General features: G+C 47.7%; 1 long non-coding RNA gene across 2 annotated transcripts; it reads right to left on the bottom strand.

Annotated features, from left to right (window-relative positions):
* Positions 1 to 1,001: 1,001 nt before the first annotated feature.
* LOC144740854 (uncharacterized) lies at positions 1,002 to 22,716 on the bottom strand. 2 transcript variants are annotated; one of them, XR_013589801.1, is made up of 5 exons: positions 22,259 to 22,716; positions 15,198 to 15,270; positions 10,589 to 11,776; positions 8,976 to 9,048; positions 1,002 to 3,259 (listed from the first exon to the last, which is right to left on the bottom strand). It is a non-coding gene; the product is annotated as an uncharacterized LOC144740854 (long non-coding RNA). The 2 variants fall into 2 exon arrangements; XR_013589800.1 differs by lacking the exon at positions 22,259 to 22,716 and adding an exon at positions 21,449 to 21,627.
* Positions 22,717 to 23,398: the final 682 nt, after the last annotated feature.

Below are 23,398 nucleotides of genomic sequence, written 5' to 3' on the forward strand. Positions count from 1 at the left end.
TTGATTTTGACAACGTTGAAGTGTTGTGTAAAACTAGTTACTACTGGCAAAGACTAATTAGAGAATCCATTGAGATTGAGAGAAACAGAAATAACTTTAATCGCTCAGACAGCTACAGGCTTAGTGCGGCCTGGAAGCGTATTATTAAATAAGATGCATTACAATTCCTTATAAGGGAAACAAGCACTAACTGATTATTAATGTAGCATAATCACAATAGAACACATTCCAAATGATTACTAATCTACAACTCGCATCGTAACAATAGCCTTATTACTAATCAAGTATATAATTACAATAACCCCCCCCCTCAAATCTTTGCACCTGATGAGTTAATGATGACGTCACCCTGCTGCTGCTCTATATAAGAACGGGAGACACAGCATAGCCTCACCATTCTGGCGAATTGCCCGATGATGCTGGATGCAATTACCAGCGAAACGTCGTACTCAAATTGTAAATGTTGTGGTTTCACGCTTCAACACACCGGTGGGCTAAAGCAGTGAACTATTTGTCTTTTGTCAACGTGACACTTTTTTTACTGATTGGCCGTGTCGGGTGGTGGAGGGTTACGACACATTTATAAATAACGCGATCTAAACCCAAAAATCGTTGATTATGAACAATATTGGTCGCGAAAGCCTACGTGTTAAACTGAGTAAGGAGTATTTCTCGTCCTAGTCAGACAAAATCTACGTCAACACGTAATGCAAAATAATAATTCGTGTTGTAGAGAATGTACCTCCTCTACGTGTAAATTTTGAGTGGTATGACTTGTAACAGATGAATGATCCGAGTGTGCTCCCTATTTCAAAGACAATGAGTTGCTCCAGAGGGAGATGCTTCCTGAAAACACAAAAGTACCCTTTGACCTGTATCACAAGAACAATGAGTCTCACCTGAGTGATCTGTACAGGTTACTTGCAAAACACAAACTGCGTCCTAACATGACTTATTCAATGTTTGACCCTTGTAGAGAAAATGTTACATGTATGCACACCATCAGACAAGTATTCATTTTAAATTCGTGACAGGCATATTAACAAAATTGAATTACTGCACTGAAATATAATGCATTAGGTTACATCCTATTAACAAGAAGCTAATGAAAAAAAATACGCACCGTCTGCTTAACAGTGTATGTACAACATACTAATGCACCATTCAAAACGAGTCGGCCATTGCATGCTGGCATCTGGGTAAAAATTTAGCAAATTCTAAACATTACCTACAAACTCCACAACTGAGATTCCACATCAACCATCGCCCCCTACTGACAGGCTCTTGTCCACATGCAGGCCGGTGCAGGACCACCACCTTGTGCCACACAGGGGCAGCTGCTACTTGGGGATGCTTTTAGAGTGTTTGAAAAGAGATACGATACAAAACTCCGAATTGCCGAGGCGATTAAGCAAGCACAATATAAATGCAATTGATAACAGTGAATGCTTGGGAGCTTATTAGCTCTCGCTCCTGGTTAGAGATCTACCCAACACACAGGTCCACAAAGACTGGCCGCTCTTACCCTGCAGGTTGAACCTAGGAACTGAGTGTTCAACTTCACATTCTTGTCATTAAAGGCCTGTGACAAAGGTGCATCTATTGGAGCGGCATCGTCTAAGGCAGTGGTTCTTAACCTTGTTGGAGGTACTGAACCCCACCAGTTTCATATGCGCATTCACAGAACCCTTCTTAATTGGAAAAAAAAAATATTTTTTCAAATTCAAAACATAGGAACATGTTTTACTGGTGCACAATCATGAGTCAGGTGTGTGTCTTAACCTCCGCCGAACCCGAGACTGACTCACCGAACCCCTGGGGTTCGATCGAACCCAGGTTAAGAACCACTGGTCTAAGGCTTACGCATCTCCCGGGTCTCCATTTGACTTTGTATTGTCTCGGAGGAAGTCCACCCACACCTCCACTTCCACAAACTGCTGGGAGTTGCCTCACTCTGCCTCAGTCAGAATTCTCCTCCAGCTTCACGTTGCCTCCATCGATGAGAAGGTCCAATTTTGGAGTTGAATCTTCATCTTCACATTTCACCTTCACCTCTTCATATTTCACCTCGATTTCTTTAAAAGTGTCCAAGCTGAGATTTTCTTCTGGTTCTTGTTTGATGAGGGGTGGGCTCATTGCAGCACTTTGACTTTCACAAGCTGATTTCACACTCCATTCCTGGTGGATCTTCTGATGCTTGTGTGTTCTCTGGTGTCTTTGAAGATGTGGTGACCATGCAAAAGCCTTCTCACACACACTGCACTTGAAGGGTTTCTCTCCCGTGTGTGTTCTCTGGTGTGTTATAAGAGCAGATGACTGTGCAAACGCCTTCCCACACACACTGCACTTGAAGGGTTTCTCTCCCGTGTGTGTTCTCTGGTGTTTTACAAGAGTAGATGACTGTGCAAACGCCTTCCCACACACACTGCACTTGAAGGGTTTTTCTCCCGTGTGTGTTCTCTGGTGTGCTACAAGATGAGCTGAAAGTGCAAACGTCTTCCCACACACACTGCACTTGAAGGGTTTCTCTCCCATATATGTTCTCTGGTGTGCTACAAGAGCAGATGAACGTGCAAACGCCTTCCCACACACACTGCACTTGAAGGGTTTCTCTCCCGTGTGTGTTCTCTGGTGTGTTACAAGAGCAGATGACTGTGCAAACGCCTTCCCACACACACTGCACTTGAAGGGTTTCTCTCCCGTGTGTGTTCTCTGGTGTTTTACAAGAGTAGATGACTGTGCAAACGCCTTACCACACACACTGCACTTGAAGGGTTTTTCTCCCATGTGTGTTCTCTGGTGTGCTACAAGATGAGCTGAAAGTGCAAACGTCTTCCCACACACACTGCACTTGAAGGGTTTCTCTCCCATATGTGTTCTCTGGTGTGCTACAAGAGCAGATGAACGTGCAAACACCTTCCCACACACACTGCAATTGAAGGGTTTCTCTCCCGTGTGTGTTCTCTGGTGTGTTACAAGAGCAGATGACTGTGCAAACGCCTTCCCACACACACTGCACTTGAAGGGTTTCTCTCCCGTGTGTGTTCTCTGGTGTTTTACAAGAGTAGATAACTGTGCAAACGCCTTCCCACACACACTGCACTTGAAGGGTTTCTCTCCCGTGTGAGTTCTCTGGTGCTGTGTCAAATGTGCAGGACAATCCGTGCTGTATGCACACCGGTCGCATTGATGCCTTTTTGCACCGAGCTGCGCCGACTGCCTTTGCTCCATGAGACCAATTCTGCAGAGGCAGCGACAGCTGCAGACAGAAAAAGAAGAATATCCACACCATCTACACGTCAGTATCGAGGCACAGAGGAATGCATATACACAGTCACACGTGACTTACACGTCTATACTTATTCATATATTTATGATATAGTAAAAAAAAGTGTCCCAAATTCATCACACGGGCTGTTATGGCACACAATGAGAGGGCAAATGGTCATAAACATGCCTGGAAGCCATCGTATCTTCAAAATGAACGTTAACCCAAAACTCAGCACACAATTTCAACTGTCTGGCTTCAAAATAAATGTTTATGAAAGCTAAATTCAGCTGACATAGCAAAGGGTGTTGAAAATAATACTATTTGTGTCATGCACAAATGCATAAATTAATGTTCAATCGCAACTTAGAGGTGTGAAGCCAGGCACAGATGTCCTTAATTGCTGGGATGAGCAGTTCTGACTTCAGCTGCTGCACGTGTGTGCTGTGATCACTTCCTGACTCCATTCTTACAAAGAGTTCCAGAGGAAAACTAAAATAAACTACCGTTTTGATATAACCTCTGGGCTCAATAGAGTTAATAGACTTTACTGCAAATACAAACTTGACACTGTCACACACTCAGAGGTGGAGCCAGGATTTTCAGGTAGGGGGGGAAACCCCTCCAGCAATGAAAAATTACAGGAGTTGTTAGTAAGTAAGGAGTTGTTAGTGAGAAAGGACTTGTCCCTTGCTTTTCATTCGACGCGTGTGATCGTCATCGCGCTCGCTGAACGTGTTGATGCCTTCAGGAAAGAAAAATAGACTTTTTGGCTTCTCGGAGTTTCAATACAAATCCGTGTGAAGAACGGGTACAACTGCCATCTTAAATATAAAGCAGAACTTACACCTGTTTGTTTGTGTGCAGCAGCAAAAAGTCTCCAACGCTGAGCTCTGGCGTCATGAAATTTTCACAGCTTATGCTGTCTGGAATTTCGAAGCGAACGCCGCGTCATTCCCTTCCCGAGTGGCAAAAATCGACCTGACGTAGCAGTGGGTGCAGGTTGAATTGAGGGAAAACATCCGATTTAGGAAAATTGAAGTGTTTCGGCTTCTTTCTTGCAAGCATCAATTTTTTCAGGGTTTTTCAGTGAATTATGAGGGAATATTAAATTAATCCAAGACAAGAATCCAAGTCCCGGGCGAAGCCGGGTAGTGAAGCTAGTTACTAATAAACCCCAATGATCCTATCGGGGGGGCACGTGCCACCCCACCCCCACTGGCTCCACCACTGTCACACACTGGCATGGTTCACAGGTGGTGGTGTGTCCAGACCCACGCCTGGCCACCTTCACCTGCTCAGTATTAATGCTTCCTCACTCCACCAAGTAATTCATTGAGGATCAACCAACACAGCCGAGGCTGCGTGTCTCTCTGTGGTGAGATATTAACTACCTGTCCTGGCATACAGGAAGTCGTGGGTTCGATCCCGACCCTGACGCCTGCTGTATATTTGTAGTTTACGTGTCTCTCTCTCTCTCCCCGTGGTCGCGTGGATTTCCTTCCCGATCCTCGGGTTACCCCTCCACATGTAGAGTGAACACCGCCACGCGTCTAGAGTGAACACCGCCACGCGTCTAGAGTGAACACCGCCACGCGTCTAGAGTGAACACCGCCACGCGTCTAGAGTGAACACCGCCACGCGTCTAGAGTGAACACCGCCACGCGTCTAGAGTGAACACCACCACGCGTCTAGAGTGAACACCGCCACGCGTCTAGAGTGAACACCACCACGCGTCTAGAGTGAACACCGCCACGTGTCTAGAGTGAACACCGCCACGCGTCTAGAGTGAACACCGCCACGCGTCCAGAGTGAACACGGCCACGCGTCTAGAGTGAACACCGCCACGCGTCCAGAGTGAACACGGCCACGCGTCTAGAGTGAACACCGCCACGTGTCTAGAGTGAACACCGCCACGCGTCTAGAGTGAACACCGCCACGCGTCTAGAATGAACACCGCCACGTGTCTAGAGTGAACACCGCCACGCGTCTAGAGTGAACACCACCACGCGTCTAGAGTGAACACCGCCACGCGTCTAGAGTGAACACCGCCACGCGTCTAGAGTGAACACCGCCACGCGTCTAGAGTGAACACCGCCACGCGTCCAGAGTGAACACGGCCACGCGTCTAGAGTGAACACCGCCACGTGTCTAGAGTGAACACCACCACGCGTCTAGAGTGAACACCGCCACGTGTCTAGAGTGAACACCGCCACGTGTCTAGAGTGAACACGGCCACGCGTCTAGAGTGAACACCACCACGCGTCTAGAGTGAACACCGCCACGCGTCTAGAGTGAACACCACCACGCGTCTAGAGTGAACACCGCCACGTGTCTAGAGTGAACACCGCCACGCGTCTAGAGTGAACACCGCCACGTGTCTAGAGTGAACACCGCCACGCGTCTAGAGTGAACACCGCCACGCGTCCAGAGTGAACACGGCCACGCGTCTAAAGTGAACACCGCCACGCGTCCAGAGTGAACACGGCCACGCGTCTAGAGTGAACACCGCCACGTGTCTAGAGTGAACACCGCCACGCGTCTAGAGTGAACACCGCCACGCGTCTAGAGTGAACACCGCCACGTGTCTAGAGTGAACACCGCCACGCGTCTAGAGTGAACACCGCCACGCGTCTAGAGTGAACACCGCCACGCGTCTAGAGTGAACACCGCCACGCGTCTAGAGTGAACACCGCCACGCGTCTAGAGTGAACACCGCCACGCGTCCAGAGTGAACACGGCCACGCGTCTAGAGTGAACACCGCCACGTGTCTAGAGTGAACACCGCCACGTGTCTAGAGTGAACACCGCCACGTGTCTAGAGTGAACACCGCCACGTGTCTAGAGTGAACACCACCACGTGTCTAGAGTGAACACGGCCACGCGTCTAGAGTGAACACCGCCACGTGTCTAGAGTGAACACCGCCACGCGTCTAGAGTGAACACCGCCACGCGTCCAGAGTGAACACGGCCACGCGTCTAGAGTGAACACCGCCACGCGTCCAGAGTGAACACGGCCACGCGTCTAGAGTGAACACCGCCACGTGTCTAGAGTGAACACCGCCACGCGTCTAGAGTGAACACCGCCACGCGTCTAGAGTGAACACCGCCACGTGTCTAGAGTGAACACCGCCACGCGTCTAGAGTGAACACCGCCACGCGTCTAGAGTGAACACCGCCACGCGTCTAGAGTGAACACCGCCACGCGTCTAGAGTGAACACCGCCACGCGTCTAGAGTGAACACCGCCACGCGTCCAGAGTGAACACGGCCACGCGTCTAGAGTGAACACCGCCACGTGTCTAGAGTGAACACCGCCACGTGTCTAGAGTGAACACCGCCACGTGTCTAGAGTGAACACCGCCACGTGTCTAGAGTGAACACCACCACGTGTCTAGAGTGAACACGGCCACGCGTCTAGAGTGAACACCGCCACGCGTCTAGAGTGAACACCGCCACGCGTCTAGAGTGAACACCGCCACGCGTCTAGAGTGAACACCGCCACGCGTCTAGAGTGAACACCGCCACGCGTCCAGAGTGAACACCGCCACGCGTCCAGAGTGAACACCGCCACGCGTCCAGAGTGAACACCGCCACGCGTCTAGAGTGAACACCGCCACGCGTCTAGAGTGAACACCGCCACGCGTCTAGAGTGAACACCACCACGCGTCTAGAGTGAACACCGCCACGCGTCTAGAGTGAACACCGCCACGCGTCTAGAGTGAACACCGCCACGCGTCTAGAGTGAACACCGCCACGCGTCCAGAGTGAACACGGCCACTCGTCTAGAGTGAACACCGCCACGCGTCCAGAGTGAACACGGCCACGCGTCTAGAGTGAACACCGCCACGTGTCTAGAGTGAACACCGCCACGCGTCTAGAGTGAACACCGCCACGCGTCTAGAGTGAACACCGCCACGTGTCTAGAGTGAACACCGCCACGCGTCTAGAGTGAACACCGCCACGCGTCTAGAGTGAACACCGCCACGCGTCTAGAGTGAACACCGCCACGCGTCTAGAGTGAACACCGCCACGCGTCTAGAGTGAACACCGCCACGCGTCCAGAGTGAACACGGCCACGCGTCTAGAGTGAACACCGCCACGTGTCTAGAGTGAACACCGCCACGTGTCTAGAGTGAACACCGCCACGTGTCTAGAGTGAACACCGCCACGTGTCTAGAGTGAACACCACCACGTGTCTAGAGTGAACACGGCCACGCGTCTAGAGTGAACACCGCCACGTGTCTAGAGTGAACACCGCCACGCGTCTAGAGTGAACACCGCCACGCGTCCAGAGTGAACACGGCCACGCGTCTAGAGTGAACACCGCCACGCGTCCAGAGTGAACACGGCCACGCGTCCAGAGTGAACACCGCCACGTGTCTAGAGTGAACACCGCCACGCGTCTAGAGTGAACACCGCCACGCGTCTAGAGTGAACACCGCCACGTGTCTAGAGTGAACACCGCCACGCGTCTAGAGTGAACACCGCCACGCGTCTAGAGTGAACACCGCCACGCGTCTAGAGTGAACACCGCCACGCGTCTAGAGTGAACACCGCCACGCGTCTAGAGTGAACACCGCCACGCGTCCAGAGTGAACACGGCCACGCGTCTAGAGTGAACACCGCCACGTGTCTAGAGTGAACACCGCCACGTGTCTAGAGTGAACACCGCCACGTGTCTAGAGTGAACACCGCCACGTGTCTAGAGTGAACACCACCACGTGTCTAGAGTGAACACGGCCACGCGTCTAGAGTGAACACCGCCACGCGTCTAGAGTGAACACCGCCACGCGTCTAGAGTGAACACCGCCACGCGTCTAGAGTGAACACCGCCACGCGTCTAGAGTGAACACCGCCACGCGTCCAGAGTGAACACGGCCACGCGTCTAGAGTGAACACCGCCACGCGTCTAGAGTGAACACCGCCACGCGTCTAGAGTGAACACCGCCACGCGTCTAGAGTGAACACCGCCACGCGTCTAGAGTGAACACCACCACGCGTCTAGAGTGAACACCGCCACGCGTCTAGAGTGAACACCGCCACGCGTCTAGAGTGAACACCGCCACGCGTCTAGAGTGAACACCGCCACGCGTCCAGAGTGAACACGGCCACGCGTCTAGAGTGAACACGGCCACGTGTCTAGAGTGAACACCACCACGCGTCTAGAGTGAACACCGCCACGTGTCTAGAGTGAACACCGCCACGTGTCTAGAGTGAACACCGCCACGTGTCTAGAGTGAACACCGCCACGTGTCTAGAGTGAACACCACCACGTGTCTAGAGTGAACACCGCCACGCGTCTAGAGTGAACACGGCCACGTGTCTAGAGTGAACACCGCCACGCGTCTAGAGTGAACACCACCACGCGTCCAGAGTGAACACCGCCACGCGTCTAGAGTGAACACGGCCACGTGTCTAGAGTGAACACGGCCACGTGTCTAGAGTGAACACCGCCACGCGTCTAGAGTGAACACCGCCACGCGTCTAGAGTGAACACCGCCACGCGTCTAGAGTGAACACCGCCACGCGTCTAGAGTGAACACCGCCACGCGTCTAGAGTGAACACCACCACGCGTCTAGAGTGAACACCGCCACGTGTCTAGAGTGAACACCACCACGCGTCTAGAGTGAACACCACCACGCGTCTAGAGTGAACACCGCCACGCGTCCAGAGTGAACACCACCACGCTGTTGACGAGCCTCACCTTGTTGTTATTGTTGTTGTGGGCAGGTCGCTTCTGGAAACAAGAGCGGTACAGCAACTCAAGCGGGCGTGGCCTGGTAAAAAATGAAAAAAAACTGTGAATATTTAAAACAAAACAAAGTTACAAAGTAGCGAGCCAGGTGAAGGGAAATTAAAACTTAAGCAAGATACTCTTTGGTTCTTTCGGTAAAGTCACATAGAATAAATAAATACATTATGTAATAGCATACGACGTTTCAACTGCAACACAAGCAATCATCATCAGGTACAAATGAAAGAGAAAAAAAACCTATTAAACTTAGAGTCAGCTAACATAACAGTCAACACCCTACCTGGTTGATAATGTTCTTCCAAAGATTGCTCAATTTGAGAGAGAGACACGGAGACACAGACAGACACATAAGCAGAGAGAGAGACACACAGACACACAGAGAGAGACACACATAGACACACAGAGAGAGACACACATAGGCACACAGAGAAACAACGCCTCTGTGTTGAGGCCTTAAATAGAGAGAGAGGGGGGGGTAGAGAAACTAGCACGTCAATGCAAGGCCGTAGCCATGGAGTCAACATTGGGGGGGACCAAATCTTCCACGGGTCTGGGGTCCCCCCCCCAGAAAAATATCTAAATTAGAAAACTAATTTCCTGCCATTTCCTCCCTAAAATATTTTTAAAAGTTCACTAGCACATGGCATGGACACAATAATGTCTAATAGTGTATTGTAATACCTTTCTTGTTTCATAGTATGCAATGGCAGAGATTAGGGATTCATAAAGTACAACGCAATCCTATAAACAGGAATCTATGCATTGTTATATGAAGACAAGTCCAGATTTCGTGGCCAAGGTTTAGCAAATGGTTGTCTTTATTAACAGAGCATCGCAATTATTATTTACAAATTTTTTTACAGAAACATATTGGGGGGGCATATTTGATTATTATACTTATTATAACATATTATAACATTATATTAATATATATTAATATAATAATTATAACATATTATACTTATTATAACATTATAATTAATAAATATTATAACATAATATTATACTTATTATAACATGTTATAATGACGGCCTTGTGTCAATGAGAGACTTGGAGGTTTGGTGACTGCACAGAGAGAGAGAGACACTTCATGTAATGCAACACAGAGAGTCGGTCAACACACCAACTAACGTACTCTTAGGTTTTTTCGGTAAAGTCACCACGTAGGTAAAAAATGAAATTAAAATTAATAAAAGTAAAAACAAAATAATAAAATTATAATAAATCACGCCTCACTTGATGCAGAAAATTATAGTCTACATTATAGACTGCCAGTACACTCACCCAGCTTAATAACCAGGCTACAGTCTACATTATAGACTGCCAGTACGTGCACGTGTGTGCACACACGTGCACTTCTGTGTGCACGCACGTGCGTGCGCGTGCGCGTGTGTGCACGTGCGTGCGTGCGCGTGTGTGCACGTGCGTGCACACACACGCACGTGCGCGCACACATGAGTCAGGTGTGTGTCTTAACCTCCGCCGAACCCCTGAGACTGACTCACCGAACCCCAGGGGTTCGATCGAACCCCAGGTTAAGAACCACTGGTCTAAGGCTTACGCATCTCCCGAGTCTCCATTTGACTTTGTATTGTCTCGGAGGAAGTCCACCCACACCTCCACTTCCACAAACTGCTGGGAGTCGCCTCGCTCTGCCTCACAGTCAGAATTCTCCTCCTGCTTCACGTTGTCTCCATCGATGTGAAGGTCCGATTTGGGAGTTGAATCGTCATCTTCACATTTTACCTTCACTTCTTGGCTCTTCACCATCACGTCTTCACATTTCACCTTCACCTCTTCATATTTCACCTCGATTTCTTTAAAAGTGTCCAAGCTGAGATTTTCTTCCGGTTCTTGTTTGATGAGGGATGGGCTCATTGAGGCACTTTGACATTCACAAGCTGATTTCAGACTCCACTCCTTGTGGATCTTCTGATGCTTGTGTGTTCTCTGGTGTCTTTGAAGATTTCGTGAAAGTGTAAACGCCTTCTCACACACACTGCGCTTGAAGGGTTTCTCTCCCGTGTGTGTTCTCTTGTGTGTTACAAGATGAGCTGAACATGCAAACGCCTTCCCACACACACTGCACTTGAAGGGTTTCTCTCCCGTGTGTGTTCTCTTGTGTCTTACAAGAGCAGATGAATCTGAAAACGCCTTCCCACACACACTGCACTTGAAGGGTTTCTCTCCCGTGTGTGTTCTCTTGTGTCTTACAAGAGCAGATGAATCTGAAAACGTCTTCCCACATACACTGCACTTGAAGGGTTTCTCTCCCGTGTGTGTTCTCTTGTGTGTTACAAGATAAGATGAATCTGAAAACGCCTTCCCACACACACTGCACTTGAAGGGTTTCTCTCCCGTGTGTGTTCTCTGGTGTGCTACAAGAGCAGATGAACGTGCAAACACCTTCCCACACACACTGCACTTGAAGGGTTTCTCTCCCGTGTGTGTTTTCTGGTGTATTACAAGAGTAGATGAACATGCAAACGCCTTCCCACATACACTGCACTTGAAGGGTTTCTCTCCCGTGTGTGTTCTCTTGTGTGTTACAAGAGTAGATAACTGTGCAAACGCCTTCCCACACACACTGCACTTGAAGGGTTTCTCTCCTGTGTGAGTTCTCTGGTGCCGTGTCAAATTTCCAGGACAATCCGTGCTGTATGCACACCGGTCGCATTGATGCCTTTTTGCACCGAGCTGCGCCGAGTGCCTTTGCTCCATGAGACAAATTCTGCAGAGGAAGCGACAACTGCAGACAGAAAAAAGAGAATATCCACACCATCTACACGTCAGTATCGATGCACAGAGGAATGCATATACAGTCACACATGACTTACACATCTATACTTATTCATATATTCATGATATAGTGAAAAAGTGTTCCAAATTCATCACACGGGCTGTTATGGCACACAATGAGAGGTCAAGTGGTTAGAAACGTGCCTGGAAGCCCTCGTATCTTCAAAATGAACGTTAACCCAAAACTCAGAGCACACAATTTCAGCTGTTTTGCTTCAAAATAAATGTTTATGAAAGCTAAATTCAGCTGACATAGCAAAGGGTGTTTAAAATAATACTATTTGTGTCATGCACAAATGCATAAATTAATGTTCAATCGCAACTTAGAGATGTGAAGCCAGGCACAGATGTCCTTGATTGCTGGGATGACTTTACTGCAAATACAAACTTGACACTGTCACACACTCAGAGGTGGAGCCAGGATTTTCAGGTGGGGGGGGGAAACCCCTCCAGCAATGAAAAATTACAGGAGTTGTTAGTAAGTAAGGAGTTGTTAGTGAGAAAGGAGTTGTTAGTAAGAAAGGACTTGTCCCTTGCTTTTCATTCGACGCGTGTGATCGTCATCGCGCTCGCTGAACGTGTTGATGCCTTCAGGAAAGAAAAATAGACTTTTGTATTTTGGGGGGGGGGGGGGGGGGAATGACCATGACGTATGTGGCATCAACCCACATCACACCTGAGCTAAGCGCTCTGCAATGCTTACCCCCCTACCACATGGCTCTTCGCGCGCCGTACTTCTACAGCTGTTCACAGCGTGCCGGGAGATTTTAGGTGGCGCTTCGCTCCTGCCCGATAAAGTCAATGGCTTCTCGGAGTTTCAATACAAATCCGTGTGAAGAACGGGTACAACTGCCATCTTAAATATAAAGCAGAACTTACATCTGTTTGTTTGTGTGCAGCAGCAAAAACTCTCCAATTCCAGGCTTTGGCGTCATGAAATTTTCACAGCTTTTGCTGTCTGGAATTTCGAAGTGAACGCGACTGTTTTCAGCTCGCCACGTCATTCCCTTCCCGAGTTGCCAAAATCGACATTACGTAGAAGTGGGTTAAGGTAAAATTTCCTTCAGTGAAAAACATCCGAATTAGTTAAATTGATTTCTTTCAGCTTTTCTTTCTTACAAGAATCACTTTTTCAGGGTTTTTCAGTGAAATATGAGGGAATATTAAATTAATCCAAGACAAGAATCCAAGTCCCGGGCAAAGCCGGGTAGTGAAGCTAGTTACTAATAAACCCCAATGATCGTTGGGGGGGCACGTGCCACCCCACCCCCACTGGCTCCACCACTGTCACACACTGGCATGGTTCACAGGTGGTGGTGTGTCCAGACCCACGCCTGGCCACCTTCACCTGCTCAGTATTAATGCTTCCTCACTCCACCAAGTAATTCATTGAGGATCAACCACCACAGCCGAGGCTGCGTGTCTCTCTGTGGTGAGATGTTAACTACCTGTCCTGGCATACAGGAAGTCGTGGGTTCCATCCTGACCCTGACGCCTGCTGTATATTTGTAGTTTACGTGTCTCTCTCTCTCTCCCCGTGGTCGCATGGATTTCCTTCCCGATCCCCGGGTTTCCCCTCCACATGTAGAGAGTGAACACCGCCACGCGTCTAGAGTGAACACCACCACGCGTCTAGAGCGAACACCACCACGCGTCTAGAGCGAACACCACCACGCGTCTAGAGTGAACACCGCCACGCGTCTAGAGCGAACACCGCCACGCGTCTAGAGCGAACACCACCACGCGTCTAGAGTGAACACCACCACGCGTCTAGAGTGAACACCGCCACGCGTCTAGAGTGAACACCGCCACGCGTCTAGAGCGAACACCACCACGCGTCTAGAGTGAACACCACCACGCGTCTAGAGCGAACACCACCACGCGTCTAGAGTGAACACCACCACGCGTCTAGAGTGAACACCGCCACGCGTCTAGAGTGAACACCGCCACGCATCTAGAATGAACACCACCACGCGTCTAGAGTGAACACCACCACGCGTCTAGAGTGAACACCGCCACGCGTCTAGAGTGAAAACCGCCACGCGTCTAGAGTGAACACCACCACGCGTCTAGAGTGAACACCACCACGCGTCTAGAGTGAACACCGCCACGTGTCTAGAGTGAACACCGCCACGCGTCCAGAGTGAACACGGCCACGCGTCTAGAGTGAACACCGCCACGTGTCTAGAGTGAACACCGCCACGTGTCTAGAGTGAACACCACCACGCGTCTAGAATGAACACCACCACGCGTCTAGAGTGAACACCACCACGCGTCTAGAGTGAACACCGCCACGCGTCTAGAGTGAACACCGCCATGTGTCTAGAATGAACACCACCACGCGTCTAGAGTGAACACCGCCACGTGTCTAGAGTGAACACCGCCACGCGTCTAGAGTGAACACCGCCACGCGTCCAGAGTGAACACGGCCACGCGTCTAGAGTGAACACCGCCACGTGTCTAGAGTGAACACCGCCACGCGTCTAGAGTGAACACCGCCACGTGTCTAGAGTGAACACCGCCACGCGTCTAGAGTGAACACCGCCACGCGTCTAGAGTGAACACCGCCACGCGTCTAGAGTGAACACCACCACGCGTCTAGAGTGAACACCGCCACGCGTCTAGAGTGAACACCGCCACGCGTCTAGAGTGAACACCGCCACGCGTCCAGAGTGAACACGGCCACGCGTCTAGAGTGAACACCGCCACGTGTCTAGAGTGAACACCACCACGTGTCTAGAGTGAACACCGCCACGCGTCTAGAGTGAACACGGCCACGTGTCTAGAGTGAACACCGCCACGCGTCTAGAGTGAACACCGCCACGCGTCTAGAGTGAACACGGCCACGTGTCTAGAGTGAACACCACCACGTGTCTAGAGTGAACACCGCCACGCGTCTAGAGTGAACACGGCCACGTGTCCAGAGTGAACACCGCCACGTGTCTAGAGTGAACACCGCCACGTGTCTAGAGTGAACACCACCACGTGTCTAGAGTGAACACCGCCACGCGTCTAGAGTGAACACGGCCACGTGTCTAGAGTGAACACCGCCACGCGTCTAGAGTGAACACCACCACGCGTCCAGAGTGAACACCGCCACGCGTCTAGAGTGAACACGGCCACGTGTCTAGAGTGAACACGGCCACGTGTCTAGAGTGAACACCGCCACGCGTCTAGAGTGAACACCGCCACGCGTCTAGAGTGAACACCACCACGCGTCTAGAGTGAACACCGCCACGCGTCTAGAGTGAACACCGCCACGCGTCTAGAGTGAACACCACCACGCGTCTAGAGTGAACACCGCCACGTGTCTAGAGTGAACACCACCACGCGTCTAGAGTGAACACCACCACGCTGTTGACGAGCCTCACCTTGTTGTTATTGTTGTTGTGGGCAGGTCGCTTCTGGAAACAAGAGCGGTACAGCAGCTCAAGCGGGCGTGGCCTGGTAAAAAATGAAAAAAAACTGTGAATATTTAAAACAAAACAAAGTTACAAAGTAGCGAGCCAGGTGAAGGGAAATTAAAACTTAAGCAAGATACTCTTTGGTTCTTTCGGTAAAGTCACATAGAATAAATAAATACATTATGTAATAGCATACGACGTTTCAACTGCAACACAAGCAATCATCATCAGGTACAAATGAAAGAGAAAAAAAACCTATTAAACTTAGAGTCAGCTAACATAACAGTCAACACCCTACCTGGTTGATAATGTTCTTCCAAAGATTGCTCAATTTGAGAGAGAGACACGGAGACACAGACAGACACATAAGCAGAGAGAGAGACACACAGACACACAGAGAGAGACACACATAGACACACAGAGAGAGACACACAGACACACAGAGAGAGATGACACAGAGAGACACACAGAGAGAGACACACATCGACACACAGAGAGAGATGACACAGAGACACAGAGAGAGAGACACACATCGACACACAGAGAGAGATGACACAGAGACACACAGAGAGAGACACACATAGGCACACAGAGAAACAACGCCTCTGTGTTGAGGCCTTAAATAGAGAGAGAGGGGGGGGTAGAGAAACTAGCACGTCAATGCAAGGCCGTAGCCATGGAGTCAACATTGGGGGGGACCAAATCTTCCACGGGTCTGGGGTCCCCCCCCCAGAAAAATATCTAAATTAGAAAACTAATTTCCTGCCATTTCCTCCCTAAAATATTTTTAAAAGTTCACTAGCACATGGCATGGACACAATAATGTCTAATAGTGTATTGTAATACCTTTCTTGTTTCATAGTATGCAATGGCAGAGATTAGGGATTCATAAAGTACAACGCAATCCTATAAACAGGAATCTATGCATTGTTATATGAAGACAAGTCCAGATTTCGTGGCCAAGGTTTAGCAAATGGTTGTCTTTATTAACAGAGCATCGCAATTATTATTTACAAATTTTTTTACAGAAACATATTGGGGGGGCATATTTGATTATTATACTTATTATAACATATTATAACATTATATTAATATATATGAATATAATAATTATAACATATTATACTTATTATAACATTATAATTAATAAATATTATAACATAATATTATACTTATTATAACATGTTATAATGACGGCCTTGTGTCAATGAGAGACTTGGAGGTTTGGTGACTGCACAGAGAGAGAGAGACACTTCATGTAATGCAACACAGAGAGTCGGTCAACACACCAACTCACGTACTCTTAGGTTTTTTCGGTAAAGTCACCACGTAGGTAAAAATTAAATTAAAATTAATAAAAGTAAAAATAGAAATAAAATAATAAAATAATAAATCACGCCTCACTTGATGCAGCAAATTACAGTCTACATTATAGACTGTCAGTACACTCACCCAGCTTAATAACCAGGCTACAGTCTACATTATAGACTGCCAGTACACTCACCCAGCTTAATAACCAGGCTACAGTCTACATTATAGACTGCCAGTACACTCACCCAGCTTAATAACCAGGCTACAGTCTACATTATAGACTGCCAGTACACTCACCCAGCTTAATAACCAGGCTACAGTCTACATTATAGAATGCCAGTACACTCACCCAGCTTAATAACCAGGCTACAGTCTACATTATAGACTGCCAGTACACTCACCCAGCTTAATAACCAGGCTACAGTCTACATTATAGACTGCCAGTACACTCACCCAGCTTAATAACCAGGCTACAGTCTACATTATAGACTGCCAGTACACTCACCCAGCTTAATAACCAGGCTACAGTCTACATTATAGACTGCCAGTACACTCACCCAGCTTAATAACCAGGCTACAGTCTACATTATAGACTGCCAGTACACTCACCCAGCTTAATAACCAGGCTACAGTCTACATTATAGACTGCCAGTACACTCACCCAGCTTAATAACCAGGATACAGTCTACATTATAGACTGCCAGTACACTCACCCAGCTTAATAACCAGGCTACAGTCTACATTATAGACTGCCAGTACACTCACCCAGCTTAATAACCAGGCTACAGTCTACATTATAGACTGCCAGTACACTCACCCAGCTTAATAACCAGGATACAGTCTACATTATAGACTGCCAGTACACTCACCCAGCTTAATAACCAGGCTATAGTCTACATTATAGACTGCCAGTACACTCACCCAGCTTAATAACCAGGCTATAGTCTACATTATAGACTGCCAGTACACTCACCCAGCTTAATAACCAGGATACAGTCTACATTATAGACTGCCAGTACACTCACCCAGCTTAATAACCAGGCTATAGTCTACATTATAGACTGCCAGTACACTCACCCAGCTTAATAACCAGGCTACAGTCTACATTATAGACTGCCAGTACACTCACCCAGCTTAATAACCAGGCTACAGTCTACATTATAGACTGCCAGTACACTCACCCAGCTTAATAACCAGGCTACAGTCTACATTATAGACTGCCAGTACACTCACCCAGCTTAATAACCAGGCTACAGTCTACATTATTGACTGCCAGTACACTCACCCAGCTTAATAACCAGGATACAGTCTACATTATAGACTGCCAGTGCACTCACCCAGCTTAATAACCAGGCTACAGTCTACATTATAGACTGCCAGTACACTCACCCAGCTTAATAACCAGGCTACAGTCTACATTATAGACTGCCAGTACACTCACCCAGCTTAATAACCAGGCTACAGTCTACATTATAGACTGCCAGTACACTCACCCAGCTTAATAACCAGGCTACAGTCTACATTATAGACTGCCAGTACACTCACCCAGCTTAATAACCAGGCTACAGTCTACATTATAGACTGCCAGTACACTCACCCAGCTTAATAACCAGGCTACAGTCTACATTATAGACTGCCAGTACACTCACCCAGCTTAATAACCAGGCTACAGTCTACATTATAGACTGCCAGTACACTCACCCAGCTTAATAACCAGGCTACAGTCTACATTATAGACTGCCAGTACACTCACCCAGCTTAATAACCAGGATACAGTCTACATTATAGACTGCCAGTACACTCACCCAGCTTAATAACCAGGCTACAGTCTACATTATAGACTGCCAGTACACTCACCCAGCTTAATAACCAGGCTACAGTCTACATTATAGACTGCCAGTACACTCACCCAGCTTAATAACCAGGCTACAGTCTAAATTATAGACTGCCAGTACACTCACCCAGCTTAATAACCAGGCTACAGTCTACATTATAGACTGCCAGTACACTCACCCAGCTTAATAACCAGGCTACAGTCTACATTATAGACTGCCAGTACACTCACCCAGCTTAATAACCAGGCTACAGTCTACATTATAGACTGCCAGTACACTCACCCAGCTTAATAACCAGGCTACAGTCGACATTATAGACTGCCAGTACACTCACCCAGCTTAATAACCAGGCTACAGTCTACATTATAGACTGCCAGTACACTCACCCAGCTTAATAACCAGGCTACAGTCTACATTATAGACTGCCAGTACACTCACCCAGCTTAATAACCAGGCTACAGTCTACATTATAGACTGCCAGTACACTCACCCAGCTTAATAACCAGGCTACAGTCTACATTATAGACTGCCAGTACACTCACCCAGCTTAATAACCAGGCTACAGTCTACATTATAGACTGCCAGTACACTCACCCAGCTTAATAACCAGGCTACAGTCTACATTATAGACTGCCAGTACACTCACCCAGCTTAATAACCAGGCTACAGTCGACATTATAGACTGCCAGTACACTCACCCAGCTTAATAACCAGGCTACAGTCGACATTATAGACTGCCAGTACACTCACCCAGCTTAATAACCAGGCTACAGTCTACATTATAGACTGCCAGTACACTCACCCAGCTTAATAACCAGGCTACAGTCTACATTATAGACTGCCAGTACACTCACCCAGCTTAATAACCAGGCTACAGTCTACATTATAGACTGCCAGTACACTCACCCAGCTTAATAACCAGGCTACAGTCTACATTATAGACTGCCAGTACACTCACCCAGCTTAATAACCAGGCTACAGTCGACATTATAGACTGCCAGTACACTCACCCAGCTTAATAACCAGGCTACAGTCGACATTATAAACTGCCAGTACACTCACCCAGCTTAATAACCAGGCTACAGTCTACATTATAGACTGCCAGTACACTCACCCAGCTTAATAACCAGGCTACAGTCTACATTATACCCTGCCAGTACACTCACCCAGCTTAATAACCAGGCTACAGTCTACATTATAGACTGCCAGTACACTCACCCAGCTTAATAACCAGGCTACAGTCTACATTATAGACTGCCAGTACACTCACCCAGCTTAATAACCAGGCTACAGTCTACATTATAGACTGCCAGTACACTCACCCAGCTTAATAACCAGGCTACAGTCGACATTATAGACTGCCAGTACACTCACCCAGCTTAATAACCAGGCTACAGTCGACATTATAGACTGCCAGTACACTCACCCAGCTTAATAACCAGGCTACAGTCTACATTATAGACTGCCAGTACACTCACCCAGCTTAATAACCAGGCTACAGGCTACATTATAGACTGCCAGTACACTCACCCAGCTTAATAACCAGGCTACAGTCGACATTATAGACTGCCAGTACACTCACCCAGCTTAATAACCAGGCTACAGTCGACATTATAGACTGCCAGTACACTCACCCAGCTTAATAACCAGGCTACAGTCTACATTATAGACTGCCAGTACACTCACCCAGCTTAATAACCAGGCTACAGTCTACATTATAGACTGCCAGTACACTCACCCAGCTTAATAACCAGGCTACAGTCTACATTATAGACTGCCAGTAAACTCACCCAGCTTAATAACCAGGCTACAGTCTACATTATAGACTGCCAGTACACTCACCCAGCTTAATAACCAGGTTACAGTCTACATTATAGACTGCCAGTACACTCACCCAGCTTAATAACCAGGCTACAGTCTACATTATAGACTGCCAGTACACTCACCCAGCTTAATAACCAGGCTACAGTCTACATTATAGACTGCCAGTACACTCACCCAGCTTAATAACCAGGCTACAGTCTACATTATAGACTGCCAGTACACTCACCCAGCTTAATAACCAGGCTGCAGTCTACATTATAGACTGCCAGTACACTCACCCAGCTTAATAACCTGGCTACAGTCTACATTATAGACTGCCAGTACACTCACCCAGCTTAATAACCTGGCTACAGTCTACATTATAGACTGCCAGTACACTCACCCAGCTTAATAACCTGGCTACAGTCTACATTATAGACTGCCAGTACACTCACCCAGCTTAATAACCAGGCTACAGTCTACATTATAGACTGCCAGTACACTCACCCAGCTTAATAACCTGGCTACAGTCTACATTATAGACTGCCAGTACACTCACCCAGCTTAATAACCAGGCTACAGTCTACATTATAGACTGCCAGTACACTCACCCAGCTTAATAACCAGGCTACAGTCTACATTATAGACTGCCAGTACACTCACCCAGCTTAATAACCAGGCTAGTCTACATTATAGACTTGTGTTGCCTCCGAAACGTCGCGATTTGTTTATATTTTATTTCTATTTTTACTTTTATGAATTTGTATTCATTTCTTACCTACATGGTGACTTCACCTAGAACTAACGCGTCGCCTGGCTGATCGCGTTCTTCCACAGGTTGCTAAACTATCTTGGTTCTTTCGGTAAAGTCACTTAGAATGGAAATAATAAAAATAAAAGGGAATATTATTTCATTATTTCCATTCTACGTGATATAAAACATAATTAAATTGTATAGTTTTATTGTTTTTATTTCTATTCTACGTGACTTCACCGAAAGAACCAAGAATATGAATCACTGCAGTCACGAAAGCTTTAAATCGAAATTGCTCAACTAAGCGAGAGAATTGAAGCGAACGCGACCAGGCGAGGGCAGGAGGCAAGGCCCCGCGTTGTAAAGTTCCAAAGTGGACATCGCTTCCATGCTCGCTGCTACTCAATTGACATCCCTACGAGAGAGAGAGCGAGGCTCTACCTCGGTAAACAACAACAACCACAACAACAACAATCACCACAACAACAACCACAACCGCGATGAGAATTTCTCACCTCAGATTTCAGTTCCCGCGCGGAGCGTCAACTTTCCGTTACCTCGTGACGTCACGCGGCAGCAGCAGGTGACATGACGTCACTTGTGGGGTACAAGACACCTCCCACAATGAGCGGCTCTGTAACTTACATAAATTATGTTAATGAGCCTGGCCCAATCGTGGAGGGATGGGCCGTTGGTGCCGAACCGGTCACAACGAACTCGTGACGTCTTTCACGAATAAATTATGTTAATGAGCCCCCTGTCAGTGGGTGTGGCTTTGCCCAAATAAGGATAGTGCTTGAATAGATAACGGAAGTGACCCAGGCAGAGGTGACGTCACGCTCCCTTGAGACCGGTTGGGGTGAAATCTTTGGTGACATGACGTCACTAGCAAGGTACACCTCCCCCTGGCGTTTCACGCCGATGAGGTCATGCTGAGTGGTGACGTCACGTAGCGGGATTAGAATTTAAGTTGATTAAGATTAATTTTCCATTGCTCCCTCCCTTGAACAGAGACCCCTTAGGTGTGTGAGCTCAGCTCAACAATGTGGACATTATTGTGTGTGTACACACACATGGACAGTGTGTGTGTACACACGTGTACATTGTGTGTGTGTGTACACTGTGTGTGTGTACACTGCGTGTGTACATTGTGTGTACACACTGTGTGTGTGTACATTGTGTGTACACTGTGTGTGTGTACACTGTGTGTGTGTACATTGTGTGTACACTGTGTGATGGCTGGGTGTATGGAATTTATGTGGTTGAGGAATTGGTCTAGAGCAGGCCGGCCATGTGGCCAGATGACAAAAGTGGCATCTACGTACCTCTTCCACAAGGTCGGGCGTAGAGTGGCAGTCTGGATGGCGTCAGTCTCAAATTTCTCCATGAAGACGTTGGCTACAACCGGAGATAGGGGGGAGCCCATTGGGGTGCCCTCAGTTTTCTTGTAGAAAGTTCCATTCCAGGTGAAGTATGTATTGGTTAAGCAGTGTCTCACCAGGGGGGGTACCCCAGCATTCAGGCTTTGATGAACCAAGTCTTCAATGATTGCGATGGTGTCAGGTACAGGAACTTTGGTGAATAAGGAAACCACATCAAAACTGACAAGCAGGTCGTCTGGGGACAGGGAAACGTCGTGAGAATTGTATTTTATTATGTTTAATTTTTATTATTTTATTATTTCCCTTCTACGTGACTTTACCGAAAGAACCAAGAAGATTTACTGTTTGTTTTCTATCTGATGACGATTGCTTGTGTTGCAATCGAAACGTCCTATTCTATTATTTAATTTATTTCCTTTCTACGTTACTTTACCGAAAGAACCAAGAAGATGAATCCCTGCTGCAGTCACGAAAGCTTTAAATCGAAATTCAAAACGCTATACCACAGAGCCCATGGCATTTCTGACAAACACCACCTGACTGGTGAATTAAGACATGTACATCGGGCCCTCAGGATGAACGGATACTCTGACCGTACTATCAGCCAAGCTGTCTCTCCCACCACACAGAAACAGCCACATGAAACTCCGACCAAAACCATCACGTTACCATACATAGCTGGCGTGACCAAAAAGATCTCCAAAATTCTAAACAAACATAAGATCCAAGTCCGATTCAGTACAGTGCATAAAATCCGTGATCTGATTCCATCTGTGAAGGATGTCGTTCCTGACTTACAGTATCCTGGAGTCTACAAATTGAGTTGCATTTGTGGTGATTGCTACATTGGAGAAACGAAACGTCATGTTTCTGATCGTGTCCGCGAGCACAAGTCAGATCTGAAACACGGCAGAACTGATTCTTCTGCCGTTGCCGATCATTGCTACAACTCGGTGGGCTCTCATGAAATTGTCTTTTCCGAGACCAAGGTTCTCTGCAAACCTCCCGGCTAACATCAAAGGTTTGTACACGAAGCCATACAAATATACAAACACAGACATAATTTCAACCGTGATGATGGGT

This window comes from Lampetra planeri, unplaced genomic scaffold (assembly GCF_965212315.1).
Source record: "Lampetra planeri unplaced genomic scaffold, kcLamPlan1.2.h2 scaffold_316, whole genome shotgun sequence".
Lineage (NCBI taxonomy): Eukaryota > Metazoa > Chordata > Hyperoartia > Petromyzontiformes > Petromyzontidae > Lampetra > Lampetra planeri.